The sequence below is a fragment of the Sceloporus occidentalis genome, unplaced genomic scaffold (genome assembly GCF_023333645.1).
Source record: "Sceloporus occidentalis isolate IW3139 unplaced genomic scaffold, rSceOcc1.0.p SCAF_4, whole genome shotgun sequence".
Classification (NCBI taxonomy): domain Eukaryota; kingdom Metazoa; phylum Chordata; class Lepidosauria; order Squamata; family Phrynosomatidae; genus Sceloporus; species Sceloporus occidentalis.
The window spans coordinates 56,505,218-56,524,338 of record NW_028316984.1 but is presented as its reverse complement, the minus strand read 5'-3'; positions in this window follow the sequence as shown (position 1 = coordinate 56,524,338).

Genomic DNA, 19,121 nt, shown 5'->3' with positions numbered 1-19,121 from the left:
TCAGAGATAACAAAACTACAAATCCCAGAATTCCATAACATTCAACCATGGCAGTTAAAGCGGTGTCAAACTGTATTAATTCTGCAGTGTATATTCAATCTAACTAGCTTTGCACAAAGGTCAATAGGGAGGGGGTGGTGCACTTTAATGCTTAATGTCATATTTTAAAATAATTTTCCATTAAATTGCTAATATTTAATGATTTAATATTTAATTTAATATTCAATGAGCTGCCTCACGTCCCATTCTAGAGAAAGTCAATACATAAATTATATATATAATTACCACCTAGCTGAAGCTAAATGGATCAGTGCCTGAACTTCCAGAATGATTTCCCATGTACCCTATTTTGACCTTCATAGTGAAAGAATGGTGAGATATAAATGTACTAAAAATATAAATGTATCCATTTTCACAGCCAAATTTAAGGGCAAGCCAGCCAAGCAACAATATGGGATATCAAATTATGTGCATGTGCCTGTTATGGTCTTTGATCTACTCAGTCAGAAGTCTGTAAATTATTACCTAACTTAGTGGACAAAGGGCCTGAACAGATAGGCCAAAATAAAGCTGCTTTGGTCACTTTGGAGGTATACTGTTTAAATGATGCATGCATCCTAAGAGGCTGGAAGCCGCACCAAAGCCACGCTCTAGTCCTAAGGACTAGAGCACCACATAGCACCACAAGCATCTTCCTTTAAATCCAGGGTTGGAAAGACTAGCACACTTTGGCCAGGAGACTGTTTATGGCAAGCTGGTCCAACCTTCAGAATGGATGTTGTGGAAAGAGATATATAATACTTCCTTGTAAAATTGGCCCAACTGTACATGGCTGGTTCTGGAGTACACGTCCCTAGAGAGTAAGGGGTACAATCATGAGACAGGAAAAGACATCTCAGATTTTCAGCTTTGTCATGTATAAACTGTGTTGAATGTCTAATAAGGTGACAGTTACCTCTTCTTTCTGGCTGCCTAAATGCAGCTGGATGGTATCCCCTCCAAACATCTCCCTGCCCCCTTAGCCACTAACTGCTTACAGCATATGCCCTAGCTCTATCAGCCTGCATTATTTAGCCACAGAACAAGGAATTCCAGTGTAATAATACTGGCATTCTCCAAATACCCAGGTCAGCATTCGGGGTAGCCGTATTGGCCATACAGCAAATCAAAAACCCACCAAACAATGGCCCTGTTTACATGGGCCATTAAGCATGTACTCAGTATGTGCTAGGGTTGCCCGGGAGTGTCCTTTTTAGACGCTCCCTAACCCTAGTACATACTGAGTACGTAAAAATGGTGGTGCCCTGTCTACGTGGGTGCCGCCATTTTGACATAATGGCCGTGTCGTGTCCAAACAGCATGGCTCGGCCGTTACGTCTTGCCGCCACTGAAGGGCGCTTCTGGTGCCCTTTCAGCGGCACCAGAAGGAGCTCCGTTTTGGAGCTCCTTCCACTGCCCGTATCGCTGATGCGGCCTTTAAACAGCCACACCAGCAATACAGAGAGAAAGGGGCTGAGCGGCCCCTTTCTCTCTCTCCCCGCCACTGTTGGGATGTCCTTGGGCATGAATGCCCAAGGACACCCCTTTCTAGGCTGCAGGGAAGTGGCCTTTTGCCGCTTCCCCGAGGCCAGGAAAAGTGACAGATCGGGGCCTCCAGGGCTGCCACTGTGGCTGATGAGGCCCTGATTTGTCGGAGAAAGGCAGTCTGTATCCCACCAGTGATACCTTTATTGGGCCTACAAAAATGCACAATTACATGTTGCAAGCTTTTGAAGCTCACTGACTTCTGCATCAGGCAAGGTGTTAAAAATCATACAGGGGAAAAAATTGAAAATGTTAGTCATAGGTCTGCTTTTTGCTGGAGATTTTTGTCAGTTCAGATGGTATGGAGGGTATGTGTGTGTGGAATTTTAGTTTCCCGGGGTGTTACCCCATTTAAAGGGAAACAAAATATGCAACTTTGAAAGTTAACCCTATTAGATTTCAACTTGCATGAGCAGAACAACAGAAATGTGGGCCAGACTATTATTTTAAATGTAACTTCCGAAAAATAGAGACTAACTCAAAGAATAAAATAATGTAGCTTGTGGTTTTTAAAAAAACAATAATGGTTTTAATAAATATTTACATAAAATAACTAAAACCTGACCTAACTGTAGATGGTTTGGGTAAAGAGAGATATGGTAAGTCTCACCATCCTTAGATAATAGGAAGAAACTACAACTGACTGCTTGAAGCAGTTTAGAATCTTGGAAGAGAGCTGTTAAACTGTCTCCAAGATTCAGTGACCAAAGTCACATGATAGAATGAGAGGAAGGGAGGGAGTCCCTATCTATATAATGAGGGACAGGAGAATGCAATGCATAATTCTTCCAACAGAGAGGTATTAATTGCAGGCTGGAACCGCCTCCTTCTGACCATGTGGTCACTGGGAGAGTCTCAAAGTCAAGAAAATTTAACATCCATTTGGAAAACAAAAAAGACACTTCTTTGCAAGCCAACATGTCTTCACCAGGTCAGCATAGTCAGGAGTTACCACCCGCTACCCAGGACTCCTTGTTATTCTTCCCCAGATCTAGGGTGATATGTAATTGAGTCTTAGTCCAATTTTCCAATGTCAATGTTATCTACTTATCAACCACCAGGAGCCAGACAGAAATGACATGACACTGATGATTAAAAAAAGAACCCTGAAAATTTGGGTGTGTTTTGGGAGAGTCACTAGGACTGGAACATTTGGAATTATGCATCTAAAGAGAAGGGACCCTCCTGTTCATAGTTAAAGAATCCCTATTTTTAGTATATCATGAAGGAAATAACAGGTCCAGACCCTTTTGGAAAGGCATTAAATTACCAATCATACATCTGAAACACTGGATCAAAGGTTACACTATTATCCCCTATAATCTTCTCTCTTGCACACACACCCCTATGCTGTATCTTGAGACCTAAGCCTCTTTTCATGTCAGAGTAGGGGAGGGAAGAGACAGACATTTGAAAAATAGGTAACCAAATACAGTGAAAAATAGATCTATTTCACAATAGGACTTACCAACTAAAGAAGGAACACACATATGTAAGATATTTAAAAATAGCAATCCTAAGGAATCATGCACATATGATAATGTGGTATGCATCTCATTACTGCTTCTCAATCTGAATATATTTTAAGCATTCTTTTTCTGCGAAGAACTATGAAACACAAATTAAGATGTAGTTGCCTTCCAACTACTTAAAGTAATAGAAATGAATTTTCTGTGTAGTTATTCCCAGAGAGAGAGAGAGAGAGAATATATCTATATGTATCTCAATAGAATATATACTCTTAAATACTTTTAATGGTTCTGCCATAGAACCTCATTCAGTATTTAATGGGAACAGTTCCAGTTCTTCAGGCTAATCCAAGGCAGGTTTGTTTGGACAAAAATCCAATTGTATTAGGTAGAAAAATATTTTTTGAAGCCACCACTTCTTTCAAAGTCAAAAATTCTCAAAAGAAAAATATCAACTCTCCCAGCAACATCTGATCCTGAGTTTCAGATCACATTGTGATTTCCCATACCATTGTAAAGTTTGACTGGCATCCAGTTGGTTATTTCCAGCTAGAGCAAATTTATTCAATCACTTGGTGAATGGTGAATCAACACATAGGTAAATCCCATAGATTTAGTTAATCAAATCTGTTCAGGATTTAATAATAGGAATTAGGCCATTGTGAGACGCTTAAATTCCATTTTGTATTAGACTGTCTACAGTTCAAATATAAAACTAAATTCTGTATTTGTTGTTTTGTGCCTTCAATTTGTGTCCAGTGTATAGCAAACTTATCACAGGATTTTCTTGGCAAGATTTGTTCAGAGGACGTTTCTCTGAGACTGGGAGAGTGTGAATTGCCCAAGGTCACCAAGTGGATTTCCACAATGAGCAGAGATTTGAACGCTGGTTTCCATAGCCATAGTCCAATTTTCAAATGACTATATCACACTTGTTCTCAAATTCAGTATATTTCTGTATAAATAGCTTGCCCGGGACATCTCACTATATAAAACTACATTGGTTCAGTAAATGCAGGCTGGCATCTTGTTGGTGAATTGTGATGTGATAAATCATTGCAACTCACTTTTTGATCATTATGGTGGGTGAGGGTCAAGTGGTAACATGTCTAGCTATTTTCCTGTAGCTGGACATACTGCACAGAGGTCATTTGCAGAGATCTCCTGAGGACTCCTGGGAGGTCCATGGAAATATCTGTTGTAGTGTGCCCAGCTACAGAAAAATACAGTAGTTGGAGACATTCCTGCTTATCCCTCCCCCCCCCTCAATTCTCTGACAACACAAAAATGACCATGCTTGGAAGAAGGGCTCTGTTATTTACAAGGTAAGTTTTGTTGGGTTAGTGTTGGAAGAAACAGCTCCAGAGATGCAACTGTGTGATCCCTGTACATCTCCTAATGCAAGATTTCAGCCATTAACTTCAGTATCTGTGATCATCTGCCTGCCTGCCTACCAGTCTTATCTTTTCTTTCTTTCTTTCTTTCTTTCTTTCTTTCTTTCTTCTTTTTCTTTTTCTTACAACAGCTGTTATGGTTTTTCATCCTCAGCATGAAATGTACATTGGATTTTCCAGATTTTCCATCTGGAACAATGGTAATTTATGTTAATCATCTATCCACAACACACCTCAGACCACTACAAAAATACAAGATAGGGCTATGCACTTATAAAACCATAATATGCAACTAAAGTGCTAGCTTGGAAATTTGAAGTTGTAGTAGGCCAAACAACTAATTTGAATCCAGCCATTTAAAGCTCAGTCCTTCACACACCTACTTAGAAATAAACCCTATTGTAGATGTAGGATTCCCACTGAATGCTACGTGGAGTTATGAGTAAGAGTGGTCATACTGACAATGGGAAAATCACTTTTTTATGAATGCCCTGATCTGCCAACAACAACAACAAAGCCAGAATTATGGACTGCCTCTAGGGTTGCCACTTCACGGCTTCTGGCGGGACCTTCTGTCCCAACAGGGACAGTGCAACATCCGTTTCTGTGGGAGAGGCTGGAGCCAGGCTTTCAGCTCCTCCATCCCCATTGGCAGGCAGAGGAGGAGGTGCTTTTCATTCAGCCGAGTTGAGACAAGAGAGAGCTGTGGAGGAGGCAGGCAGAGAGGCAGTACAGGTCTTTCTAAAAGGTCTGGTAGGCCTTGCTGGGCCAGGGGAGGGGCGGCCTGGACCTCGGCCTGGGCTTGCTTCTCCCAAAGTTTGGTCAAGTTTCCTCAGTGGAGGTTTGCCTTGGCATCCTTTGAGGCTGAGAGAGAATGACTTGCCCAAAGGTTTTCTTGGAAAGTTTGTTCAGAGAGAGTTTGCCTTCCCTTGAGGCTGAGAGAGTGATTAGCCAGTGGGTTTTTTTATTCCCAAGGAAGAGATTGAACTCTGGTCCTCCTCCACCACTTCCTCAGATGCATTTAGTCTCAGAGGTGCTCCAAAATCTCCATGTTCAATAATAATAATAATAATAATAATAATAATAATAATAATAATATAAACTGAAAGAGTCTGCTTCTTCTAATAATGTTTGTGGCTTTTAGTTGGTTGTGTCCTCTATTTTCTTGAATGTCCTACATTGTGGGCTAAATTTCATCCTACATATGTCCTATATTTTGGCCTAAATGTTATCTTACATTTTTCTACATTTTGTCCTGGTTTGGTGGTAGTGAATTATGGAAACCTAACTGCCTCAAGTGAGAAACCTTCTCCAGTTCCCCAAACATTTGGAGATGACCATGAAATGGACTGAGATCCTGCCAGAATGTATCATACTGCCAGAGAATAAATCTTTGTTAGTGTACTTATGGGAGGTGTGAAAACTGTCAAGTGCTTCCCCTGAAGCACAGGCATGGCACAATCTCTCTGGACATTGATCAGCTATGGAGATGGGCCTGAGTTTATTCTGGCTGCTCTTGAGCATGGAGGGAGGAAAAAAGAGCCACTGACCTCAGGAGAAGGCTGTTCTTCCCTCCCTTGATGCTTGAGAACATCTGGAATAAACCCAGTTGTATCACTGCAGGCAATCAGTGGACAGGGATATGGAACTGGGCCCAGAGGCTCCCTGGATATTGTTCTACAGAAGAAAGTATATATGAAGATTTGACCCCAGTTATACCAGTGTATGTCCTCAGCAGGACGGTGGGCAAGTTTATCTATCCCAACTCCATTTCCTGCATGAAGAGAAGGGAAGTCCCAATGCTTTGCCCTGAAAGGAAGCATTTTCTCATTTTTCTCTGGCCCACATTTCCTTTTGTCACTGGCCAGGCACAGTGGAGGAGGGAAAAATTACTCTTCTTGTGAATTGGTCTCAGATAGAGGTTTATGCAAAGACCTGGACTTTGGTTCAAAGAAACTTTAGGGATGTACACAATGTTCACAAATATCCTTGTACTAAATGAGAAAGTGTATGGGCAGATATACTAATAGGCTGTACAGACCAGCCATTAAGGCTGGTCTGGGGGTGGAGTCGGGGCATGGCATCCATACAACTCACACCCTGACTCCACCCCCAGGCCGGTGTGACACTGCGTGCTACACCACATGGCACACAGCATCACAGTGCTTCTCTGGTGCTGTGTCTAGATGATGCCATGCCAAAGGAATGCTGAAAAGCAACACTGGTGCCATTTACGCAGTTCAGAAAGAAGCTGCTTTTTGCAGCTAATTTTTGTGCTATGGAAAGGTGAGATTGGGGCCATGGTGTGCAGTTGCCGTGGCCCCAATCCGACATAGAGAGAGGTGGCTACAGGCCACCCCTTAGGGGCAGTCTGTACAGCCCCTAAGACATCCCACAGAGAAAATGGTTGATCACTATCAGAATTTTCACATTTACCACTAAATGATAAAACTAAAAGGAAAGAGATCTTCCACCTCCTTGGCAAGGAAAAATACGATATATTGTGTCTCCAAGAGACACATATTAAACAAAAAGATGAAAGGATATTAAGGAATTCTAAATTGGGACTGGAATATTTGGCAGCAAATAAGCAGAAGAAGAAAGGAGTCGTTGTGTACGTCACAAATAAACTACAATCAAGAAAGATCTTTGAGGATAAAGATGGTCATTATGTAGGTATTGAAATTCAGATAAGTGACTATACGATCACATTAGTAGCCATATATGCTCCGAACAACGCTAAGGCATGTTTCTATCAGAACTTGCGTTACGTCTTACAAGAACATAGTAAATACGATTTCATACTTTGTGGAGATTGGAACGGTGTGATTGATCCGAGTACAGACCGTTTGTCATCGAAAGCCATAAAGGCTAATCAAGGGAAGCTCCCCAATTCTTTCTTCAAACTTAAGCAAGAGTTAGGCTTAATTGAAACTTGGAGACACAAATATGGAGACAGTAGAGAGTTTACATTTTTTTCTGAACACCATAAAACTTTCTCCAGAATTGATATGTTTTTTGTTTCCAAACTCTTAGCCCCAAGAATTGTGAAAGTAGAAATGTTACCCAAATCCTACTCGGACCACAATCCAATTTTGCTAACAATGAAGAGAGAAAACATAGAGTATAGTTGGCAACTACAGGATTACTTACTCCGATGTCCAAAGTTAATAGAGCAAGCAAAACAAGTGATCCGAAACTATTTTTATGAAAATCTATATAAAGGCACAGACACGCAGATGGTTTGGGCTGCGAGCAAAGCGGTCATCCGAGGCTTTTTCATAAAAAAACACCACGAAATGTTGACTAATAAAAAGAAGAGGCTAACCCAGATTACGGACCAGATAAACATAAAAGAGGAAGAATTAAGACAGGATCCTAATTCTGATTCAATACTTAGAGAAATTAAGATTTTACAATCACAATATAATATGCACAATGCGGAGGACTTAGCCAAAATGTTGAAAAGAATGAAAGTTAAACACTTTCAACAAGCAAATAAACCGGGTAGATGGCTGGCCCATAAATTGTGTAAAGCTAAAGAAGGGAAAACTATCACCAAGATAAAGGACGGCCTTAAGACATATACAGACACGAAAGGAATTAAATCAGCTACTACAAAATATTTTACCAAGATGTTTTTGACAAAACACACCGGAAAGGTTTTTAGAGAAAATTATTTTCAAGAGGCTCAACTACCGGAATTAGATAAGGATCAAATTGAATTCTTAAACAAGCAGATAACAATGGAAGAACTACTAGAGGCAATTCAAAGTGCGAAAATAGACAAAGCCCCAGGACCGGACAGCTTTACAATCAGATATTATAAGACATTTCAAAATGAAATTAGTAAGCCTCTGTTAGAAGTAATGAACGCAATTGACGGAAAACAGCTGCCGCCGACCTGGGAAGAAGCTAATGTAATACTGCTACCTAAGGAAGGACATGACCATCAACTTCTCCAGAATTATCGGCCGATATCCCTGCTTAATGCAGACTACAAACTCTTCGCAAGTATAATGGCTAACAGACTTTAAAAGGTGCTGCAGTACATCATTCAGAAAGATCAATGTGGCTTCCTCCCAAAGAGGCATTTAAATGAAAACCTGCGAATTATTTTGGATGTGATAGAGCATTTTGACTGTAACAACGAGAGAAAACTTGCACTGATCTTTCTCGATCTAGAGAAGGCATTTGACAGCCTTGAATGGTCCATGATAATTAGAACATTAGAATTCATCAAAGCCGGAAATAGATTTACCAATTGGGTAAAAGCTATATACACTAAACAATCAGCTAGGGTAATTATAAATCATCAAAGAACAAATCCCATTTCTTTGCATCGTGGTACCAGACAGGGCTGTCCACTGTCACCCTTGCTTTTTATTTTAGTCCTAGAGTTATTATTAATTAATGTGAGAGAGGATAAAGATATAAAGGGGGTTAAATTTAAAGGAGAAACTCTGAAGATAAGAGCTTATGCGGATGATATTGTAGTTATGCTACAAGATCCAAGTGCTAGTATTCAAAAGTTGTTAGGACAACTAAAAGATTTTGAAAAGTTTTCTGGTTTAAAAGTCAACATAGAGAAATCCGCCATGATGACAAAAAATATGAATAAGGAAGAACAAGAGAATCTCTCACAGAACTCAGGTTTCATTATAAAAGACAAGGTTAAATACCTGGGTATCTCTCTGACGAATAAGAACTCGAATCTGTTTAAGAATAACTACCAAACAAAATGGACAGAAATTAGAGGAGATTTAAAAAAGTGGCAAGATTTAAAACTTTCCTTATTAGGTAGAATCGCGGCAGTTAAAATGAATGTTATACCAAAATTATTATTTTTGTTTCAAGGAATACCAATAATTAGATATGACAAAATTTTTAAAGAATGGCAAAAACAATTGGCTGATTTTGTCTGGGCTGGGGAAAAACCGAGAATCAAACTTAAGATTCTTCATGATGCTAAGGAAAGAGGAGGTTTCGCCTTCCCTAAACTGAGCTTATATTATGAAGCAAGTGTAATAATGTGGTTAAAAAGCTGGTTGACTTTACAAGATGCAAAATTACTAAAATTAGAATGTACGGATATGAGGTTCGGATGGCATGGTTACTTATAGTATAACAAATTAAGTGCAAACAGAAACTTTAACAACCATTACATCCGAGCTTCAATCATGTACGTATGGAAGAAGTACAGGAATAGAATCTCTCCCAAATGTCCAATGTGGCTCTCACCACACGAGGCCCTATACAATGTAGATCCTAAAAGAGAAGCATGTTGGATAAAGTATAGAGATCTTATTGATGAAAAGGGCGAAATCAAATCCTATGAGAGGATGAAGGAAGAAAATTGGAATATAGGATGGTTTTTATATAGACAACTATACCAGAGATACTATTTAGATAAAAGAGAATGGGGCTTTGCAAGCTCCAATACGGATATGGAGAATATTATTTGGAAATCAGAACAGAAAACATTATCAAAAATTTATAACAAGCTGTTAGAATGGTACACCGAAGATGAAATAATCAAAGAAGCCATGGTTAAATGGGCGCAAAATTGTGGTAGAGTGATAGAGTTGGACCAGTGGGAGAGAGCGTGGAACAAAAGATTAAAATACACAATGTCACAACATGTAAAAGAGAATTATTACAAAATTTTGTATAGGTGGCACCTCACGCCAGACAAGTTAGACAAAATTTATAAAACAGGCAACAGGATCTGTTGGAAGTGTTACAGAGAGATAGGTACTTATTTTCATTTATGGTGGTCCTGCGACAGAGCAAAATTATTTTGGAAACAATTGCAAGATGAAGTGTATAAAATTTTAGGGATTAAGTTAAAGTTGAGACCTGAAATTTGGCTACTCTGTATATTAGATGACGAGATAGAAATAAAATTCGGTAAAATTATTTTTTACATGTTGACAGCGGCTAGACTAACCTTTGCTAGATTCTGGAAATGTAATAAAGAAATAGACGTGAATGAATGGCGAATAAAAATATATGAAATGATGGAAATAGATTTACTATCAGACAAATTGAAGAATGAAGACAACTCTAAATGGAGGTTATGATGGGAAAAAACCATGAATTATATGCAGAAATTGTGGGGTGAAGTTGCAAACGTGTTGTCAAACTGGGACATACCTATCTGAATGCTCAAATGTTACTTATTGTAGAGTATTCACGGATTTATTATTAGGTTATTTTAAGTTAGGTAAAGAATTTATATTTCAGCTACAATAGGATGGTATGTAAATAAAACAAGCTTGTAAGATGTAAGGATAAGCTTAAGTGGGATTTGGATTGTAACTACAAATAAGATCGATTAGAACATTATGGAGAAATCCTATTGTATAATGTCTACTGCTCCATTTAGTTTATATGTCAGAGGGAGATACATAAGAGTACTGTAGACAGAAGAAGAACTCCCTCAAATATAGAATACCTGAATGTAATTTAAGCAATTTATAGCGTGGGAGGAAACTATTTAGAGTTTTATTTTTTTAGGTTATTAGAGTCACAGGAAATTACTAAGAAGAGCGAAAAGGTAATAGAAGAAGACGGAATTCCAGTCATCAACGGGAAAGGAAGTGTGGTCAAGAAGACATCATGAACTCAATCATACATGCCAGAGAAAAGAAGGGATTATGGGGGGGGGGGGGGAATAATGTAATTGGATGAGTAAACCGTGTATGATGTTTGATGTTTTATGTTTGTGAAGACAATGTATAACATATAATAAAAAGGATATTTAAAAAAAAAAAAGAATTTTCACATTTTGGGGACACTTTTAGCAAACTTGACTTTTTAAAATATCTGGTTTCATGGAAATTATTTTTGAACACGGTGTATTTTACAGAGTTTTCTGTGTATTTTTCCCATGAATAGATGAGGCGGGGGGGGGGGGGGGTGTAGATTTTTTGACAGGAATTTCTCAAAATATAAAAAATTAGAAATATCTGAAGGGACACCACAACAACAACAACCTACTAAACCCTATTAATATTGCCACAAGAGATAAAACATTTACAATTACTTGTATGCAAGTATTAAATAAGTGAAGATTCCCATTCCTATTAGCCTTAGGTTCTAAAGCAAGAATGTGGCCTGATTTCTAAGATGATGGTGCAGTAGTTTTGGACTCAGCCATCATAACTCCATCTGCCTCTGAACCTGAGGCTGGGGCTGTGATACTACAAGGTTAGGAACTATGTGTGAGCAAATGCCAAAGACCCCACACTTTTGTCACATGCCAACCCAGAAGAACAATAGTTTGTTGTCTCAAAATGGCTAGTAACACTCTTCTTCTGAGCCTTGAGGGTATTACTAGCCACTTCAACCCATTTCTGAGCATTTTCAACTCACCACCTCTTTTAGGGTTGCATAGTATATTTTTTTCCAAATCAGAATGTAACTAGACATCCCGCTCTGAAGAAGGAAGGAAGGAAAGTGTACAGACCTATTAAAAAGGTGAGGGAGACCTGAAACATGGCAAAATGGCCCAAAATATTGTTTCAGAGGTTTTATGGAGCCTATTTCTCAGCACTGTGCCCATGGCTGTTGCCTCGATGGCTGTTCTCATAAATCTTTGAAGAGTACTTTTCCTCTCTGTCGCTCTGGCCTGAAGTAATTGCCAAACCAAGTCAATCTAATTTGGCTGTTCTTGTTGAGACTAGCACTTGAAGCAACAATACTGGTGGAAGTATATTTTCAATCATTAGAAATTTCGGGCTGCTTCATGGGTCATTTTGACCAAGCTAGTTTGGGTCAAAACAGCCTAATAAAACAGTATTCCTAGTACACTTCAAGCTAGTTCAACACTGAAGGGATTTGTTTTGCTCTTAAAGAAGGCTAGTATGACAAAATATAGAAAATTCCAGCAACTACAACAGGGTAAACATAGACATGGGCAATGCAGTCCATAGAGGGGTGTGGGAAACTATGCTAACTTTTCTAAGTTTTACTGCATTTTTTTTTGGTATGAAGAATAAAATGTTTATTTAAAATAAATTTAACAGCAAGCATACACAAACCATATGGGTATGACTGAAAAAAATATTCAAATGCTTTTATTATCACATATAACTTGCATGCCTTATGCTGTGTGATATATTGTGTCAAATATGTATTTCTTTCTATATGATGCCTTGTTAACAAGAAAGAACTCTCTGGAAAGGAGAAACTGGTTCACATCTAGTCCCTTGCCTGGATATTTAACAATATCCAGTGCACTGTTCTGAAGACTGAACAGTGTTCACTGAACAATGCAAACCGGTGAACTGTTCTGAAGACTCTTTTTGGTTGACTGATAGACTGGTTGTATTTAACACCCTCTTAAGGGAATATTTGGGTTTGTTGACAAATCTCACTGTAATGAAAACTGAAATGATAGCTCTAATTTAGGACCTTGCAAGGCAAACGCATACCATTAGGAAGAAATCTTTTTCTTTTACTGTCCACCTGCAAAAATACAGGGAAGTGTCAATCACCTGGCAAACCATACCAGAGATCTGGAATACTGCATTGGGTTTGATGAATCACAATTTATGCAGGCCAACATGAATTGTATCACAACAGTGCAACATCTTGTTATATATATGCTTTACCTTTTCTCTAGATCATTGTCAATGGCTGGAATAGTAGAGAAGGTAAGTAATAACCCTGCATCAATGCAATTTTAAAAAAAACTTGATAAAGCAAGATGTTTGTTAATTTAAAATCATCAAGAGGGAAGAGAATGATGAGGCACAAATTATATGGTATGCTTTTCCTCTTATGCCCACTGAGGACTGACATAATTTTAAAATGATTTTAAAATAGATGATGAAAAGATTTAAATATTTCAAAATTTTCCATAGTTTGGTTCAATCATCAATTAGAGAAGAGATGGAAGTCTAGAAGTCAGAAGGAGGCTTTCAGTTGGAAGGGCAGACATAAAGGAACTAGAACAGATCCTGAAGTGTAAAGATACATTACTGAATACTAAAGTTAGGATTGTAGATGCCATCACATTTCCCATTTCTATGTATGGTTGTGAAAGCTGGATGGTGAAGAAAGCTGACAGGGGAAAAAAATCAACGCATTTGAGATGTGATGCTGGAGAAAATCCATGCGCACATTATGCACTGCTAAGAAGACTAATAAATGGGACCTATAGCAAATCAGGCCTTAACTCTTAGAAGCAAAGATGACTAAACTGAGGCTGTTGTATTTAGGCAATATCATGAGAAGAAAGGACTCACGAGAAAAGACAATAATACTTGATAAAGTTGAAGGCAATAGGAAAAGATGAAGAACATATACTAGATGGATAGAATCAGTCAGAGAAGCTATGGCTGCAAATCTGCAAGAGCTGAGCAGGGTGGCTGAGGATAGAGGGACTTGGAGGTCTCTCATTCATAGGGTCACTATAGGTCAAAATCACACTGAAGACAGTTAACAACAACAAAGTAACATCTAGGCAATGCTACCCAGATGGTTAAAATCTAGCCATGATCTGTGTGCTCTAACCAGCAATGGAACTGCTGGAGTAGTGGCAATGAGTTGTGACTTCCATTTTAGGGGGCATGAAACCTTCTATCCCTGTTCTAACAATAAACTGAGATTGTCTTACTTATTTGCCTACATATCCCGACCTTACAAGGTTAGTCTTCAATTTCTTTCTCACAGTTTTCTGTTTTTGTAGGGTACTCATCCATATCTATCTGATGTTTCTGAACTTAACCCTGATAATGGCCATGGTTCTGGGGGCTGATGAGACGGCCTTGAGCATCCAACAGGAGTTGATATTGTGTTCATCAGCAGGTTTGACTAAGGGGGAAGGTGGGCTACAAGATTTACCCAGGTGCAGACATTTCCTTGGGGTCATGGAAGTGCTTTCTTTCCTTAGCTGCCAGGATGTCTGGGTGCTATTACAAGACTGTGGAAAGGGTGGTTAAGTCTGGCTTGGTTATGATAACTGAAAGCAAAAGCTTTTCCATCTGCACAGCTTTTGGCCATAGCTTATCTTCCAACTCTAGTCACATTCTCTTTTCTATCAGAGATGGAGATCCTTCACTTCAGATGCCAAAATTGGTCTGTGGCAGCTGTAGCATTGATCTGTAGTTGGCTTGAGACAAACACACAGAAACACAACAATAGCCATTAAGTGCAGGGTGACAACCAGTCCAGACAGTCTAATTACCTCTCTGCTTGGTGTCCATTGTTTCCTAAATGCCTGTAATAGTTATAATCTTTTGTTTATTTGTGATAACTGAACACATACACACAATGTCTTTGGAATCATCTGTCATCACTCAACAACTTATAACTGCTACTTTCATGTAATTATGAGAAGACAATACTTTTTCAAATCTAAATACCCTCTAAAATGTTCTAAAGATTGGTCCAAAGAACAGAATAGGGTGCACATTGACAACTAAACTTTAATTTTATTGTTCAGATAAATATTGACAGAAGAAAACATTCAAGCTGTTTAATACTTTCTTAGCCTTCAGTTCTATCATTCCAGAAAGTTTGAACATTTTGTTGCAGAATTCACACAGACAAGACCTACAAAGGAGGTGTTTCATCACACCCAAGTTTCAGCCACCTGTCATATACAATTGAAAACAGACAAAATACAGCTAAAACAACAAATTTCCCATTGAATGTATTACATTTTGTCACTAGGGTACGTTTTTGTTTTGCATGCATGATATAATATATTGAGACCAAAAACAAACAAACAAAAACCCCTATGGCATTTTTGTCTTTGAAACATGATGCAGAGAATCTGGTATGAGTGATCAGATGACAGTCTTTCCTTTTGTTGAAATGTAGGAGGGTAGCAAGGACATGCTTACCAGATCCTCTGCAAGTGGAGGTGCTGATGTCAGGAGAGATGGGCTGGAAGGAACCAGTGCAGACATCCACACCCAGTTTACCATAGAGCATCTGGAGGCATCCTTTGGAAATGTCCAGGATGCTTCTAAAATTGTAAGCTATCATATCATCTGAAGAGAGACATTAACTCTGGGCACTCACCCTGATATAACACTGAAAGCCTACATTGATTACAATGTGGTTACAGATCCATATTTCCAGACTGGTTGAAATGTGGTGGTAGACTCTTCTTTGTATCACTTAAGAACTGGTAAAAAATCAAACGGCACCATTGGACAAAATATGCCATATTCCCAAACCTAGATCTGAATTTTCTAGGAATGGGCAGAGCTGACACAAACTATGGCCTGATACAGACAGGCCAAAATAAAGCTGCTTCGAGTCACTTTGGAGATATGGTGTTTCAATGATGCATGCATCCTAAGTGTCTGGAAGCTGCACCAAAGCTGCACTCCAGTTTTTAGGACTGGAGTGTGGCTTTGGTGCGGCTTCTGGACTCTTAGGACGCATGTATCATTGAAACATCATACCTCCAAAGTGACTCGAAGCAGCTTTATTTTGGCCTGTCTGTATAGGGCCTATGTAGCTTTACCTCTGGCCACTGAACCTAGGCATTCAGGCTCAAGGCTGAGTCCAGGAATGCATCCCAGTACAAACTTGAGATTTAAGTTAGAATGTAAGCCCATCCAGGACAGGATGAATCTCTATTCCCTGATCTACCTTTTAACTGACCAGGAACACTTCTGTTTTGACCAAATTAAGCCATCCACCACTAATAGTACATAAGGGTTTAGTGCTGAAACAGCTTCCTTGAAATTAAATGGAAATGATAGATTGAATTGGGTGTAAACATCATCCTGGTCACACAGAACACCCGAACTTCACATCACCTCTTGCAGTGGCTTTGTGTATACGTTAAACCACATGGGGAACAAAAGAAAGGCCTGAGGGACTCCACTGGTCAATGGCCAAGGTTTTATACTACAGCACCAAGTACTAAGTTCACCCCTCCAAGAAGAATTATGAAATGACAAGAGAAAAGTCAGGCTGACTGTGGTTACCTATACACTCTTTAACAAGTCCAAAAGGGAAAAAATCAGGTTAATAAATATGAAATGCTTATCTCAAGACACTCATGGTGATATTAGACTAACCTTCCAGTCATGGTTGATGAGTCAAATATGTCAATAAACTAGTGCTATTTAAAGAAGACCTTTTTGTGCACTGAAGGAAAATGTCATTGCTCCTAGCAGGTAATAAGTTGGTTTCATTATCTGTTTTCATTAAATGCTTTAAATCGGTATCATTCATGAGCCAGACAGATTGCTTTCCAGTTGTTATAAGTTCTTATTATAAAAGAAGCTTTCAACTTCCTTTTCTTTGGAGAAGCATCCCTGAAATCTATTGTTATAAATTTGTCTGTCTTGATCAGCATGATGGGTGTATCTTGGTGGACAATTAGAGATGTGACAAAAAGATTTATTTCTCTTGAGATGAAAACCTCTGGTCCCTTCTAGGGCAGAAACTTAGGATACTTAGAGCAACCTTCCCCTGTATGCTGGTGGATCTTGCTGTCTCCATGGCTACCCTGCCATCAGGACTTTGCTGGTGCTAAGGAGAAAAAGGAGGAATACCAGGGGCTGGTTAAGATAGATCAGAGGAAAGATGTAAATCCTTTATTATTTTGTCCTTGCATACAGGGAAGGGTAATTTCTATAGTTCCCCTGCTGTGGAAAAAAATTAATATTCTTCCACATTGAAAAAACAAATATTAAAAAATGAATATTTTCCCTAATATTGGCACATCCTGAAGGGATCTTGAGGATATTTCTCTGCAGCAAAATATCTGGAGATTTTGCACACACAAAGATTACATTTCCTATGATGGAAGCACATCTTCTAGATAGAAAATGCTGTGTTTAAACAAAAAAAAAATCAATAATTCTTTGTGCAGAAAAAATATATGCTGGAACATTTTTGGACATTTGAGTTCTGAGAGAAAACTGCAGAAAAGTCTTGATGCTCTGTTATTCTTCCAAAAAGGATTTTTTTCAACTGCCAGAAACACAGCAAATTCTTTCCAACTCTAGATCAGAGAATCTTTTGGATTATCCCTTGATCGAAGTCACAGCCCCAGAATGGAAGAAACAGTACATAATCTTTGGAGCGAACATCATAGTGAATCCCACTGAAGTAAATGAGAAGGAAATGTTGAACCAACTAAGCTTGGGTCTTCTTAGTATCAGTCTCAGCACAGATACACAGAACTAAGGACTTCACTGTGCATGATGTAGCACTACTACAAAGATTCACTAAGATTATGTCTACACCAGCTGCTTAATATGGGGCCAATCCAGAACATTATGCTCTGGACTGGCCTCAGACTGACCACAATGGTGAGCACATATACAGGACCAAATCTGGGTTAATACCATGTTGTTATGCACATGGACCAGCCAGGCTGACACCACATCAACCCACTGTCCCATCCCCTGTTTTTGTACCCACCACCACCAGTTCATTGGAGGCATAAGTTCTGTTTAAACTTGCCCTATGGACATCCACTTCTGCTGAAGACAGGAACAGATGCCTGGACATGTGATCAGCAAAGATCGCAAAGAGTCAAGAGCTGGGCCATGGAAAGGGGCGAGCCTGTTTTTGGAGCTGCTGCCACCACTTCTTCACGAGCAAGGAGCTCCGTTTAAAGACTGCCTGGTGTGCCACTGCTTCTACTAAAGATAGAAATGGGCTCTCAGACTTCTTGTTGATCGCATGTCTGGGTGACCATTTCTGTCCTCAGCTGAAGTAGTAGCATACTGTGCAAACTTTACATGGAGCTCCTGCCCACAAGGAAACAGCAGCACCATTCCAAAAACAAACCATCCAATGTGCTGCTCAGATTGGGAGAAAGGGATGGTGCAGCACTTGGTGTATGGACAATTGGATTCGATAGAATCCAATCCAAGTATCACATGCCAAAAGAACTTGAAGTCACTCCAGGGTTACTGGGAAGCACTGGTATTTTTCCCAACTTTACTTAATTCAGAGCAAAATTGGGTTAAAGAGCAGAAAAATATGGATTTTCTCCAGAAGTAGAAGTATGTTGTCAGGACTTCCAGCACCAACCTCTGGGTGAGAACAGTGTTTTTCGCCCATGTAAACAAGCGCATGAGGAGGTGTTTTTCGTTGTTGTTGTTGTTGTTTTTGTTTTGTTTGTTTTTTGAAACTCCATCCTCAGATCCTTACTGGTGAGCCTTCAAGAATGAACTGGTTGTCCATAGTTCCCAACAGAAAGTCTAACCAGATGGAACCTTGGTCTGATCCAGCTGGGTTCTTCCTGTGTTTCTTCCATGCATGTCCCTTCATTTTGGATAATCAAAGTACTATCAGTAAACAGCTTTGTTCCAAAGTTATCACCAGACAAAATGTAAACCCAAATGCCAAAACTTTCTCTGAGGTACTGTCCAATGATGTGGAAGAACCAGTTTGCAAGCTTACTTGTGAGGTTTTGTAAATAAGTGAATAATCATGAAATCATGACCTAGATATGAATTGTCCTCATATGTAATCTTTATGTAGACATTGGATATGTATGTATGTGTGTATGTGCCTTCATGTTGCCTGTTGACAATGAATTTCATAGGATGTACCATGTATATTCTAGGGCTAGGGCAGAATTCTGTTGGGCAGTTATGAATGTGTAACCTACAGTTAAGCACTTATGGCTGTTTCATATTCACAATTCCTACATAGGCCATAGTTTAGGAAATACATAAGG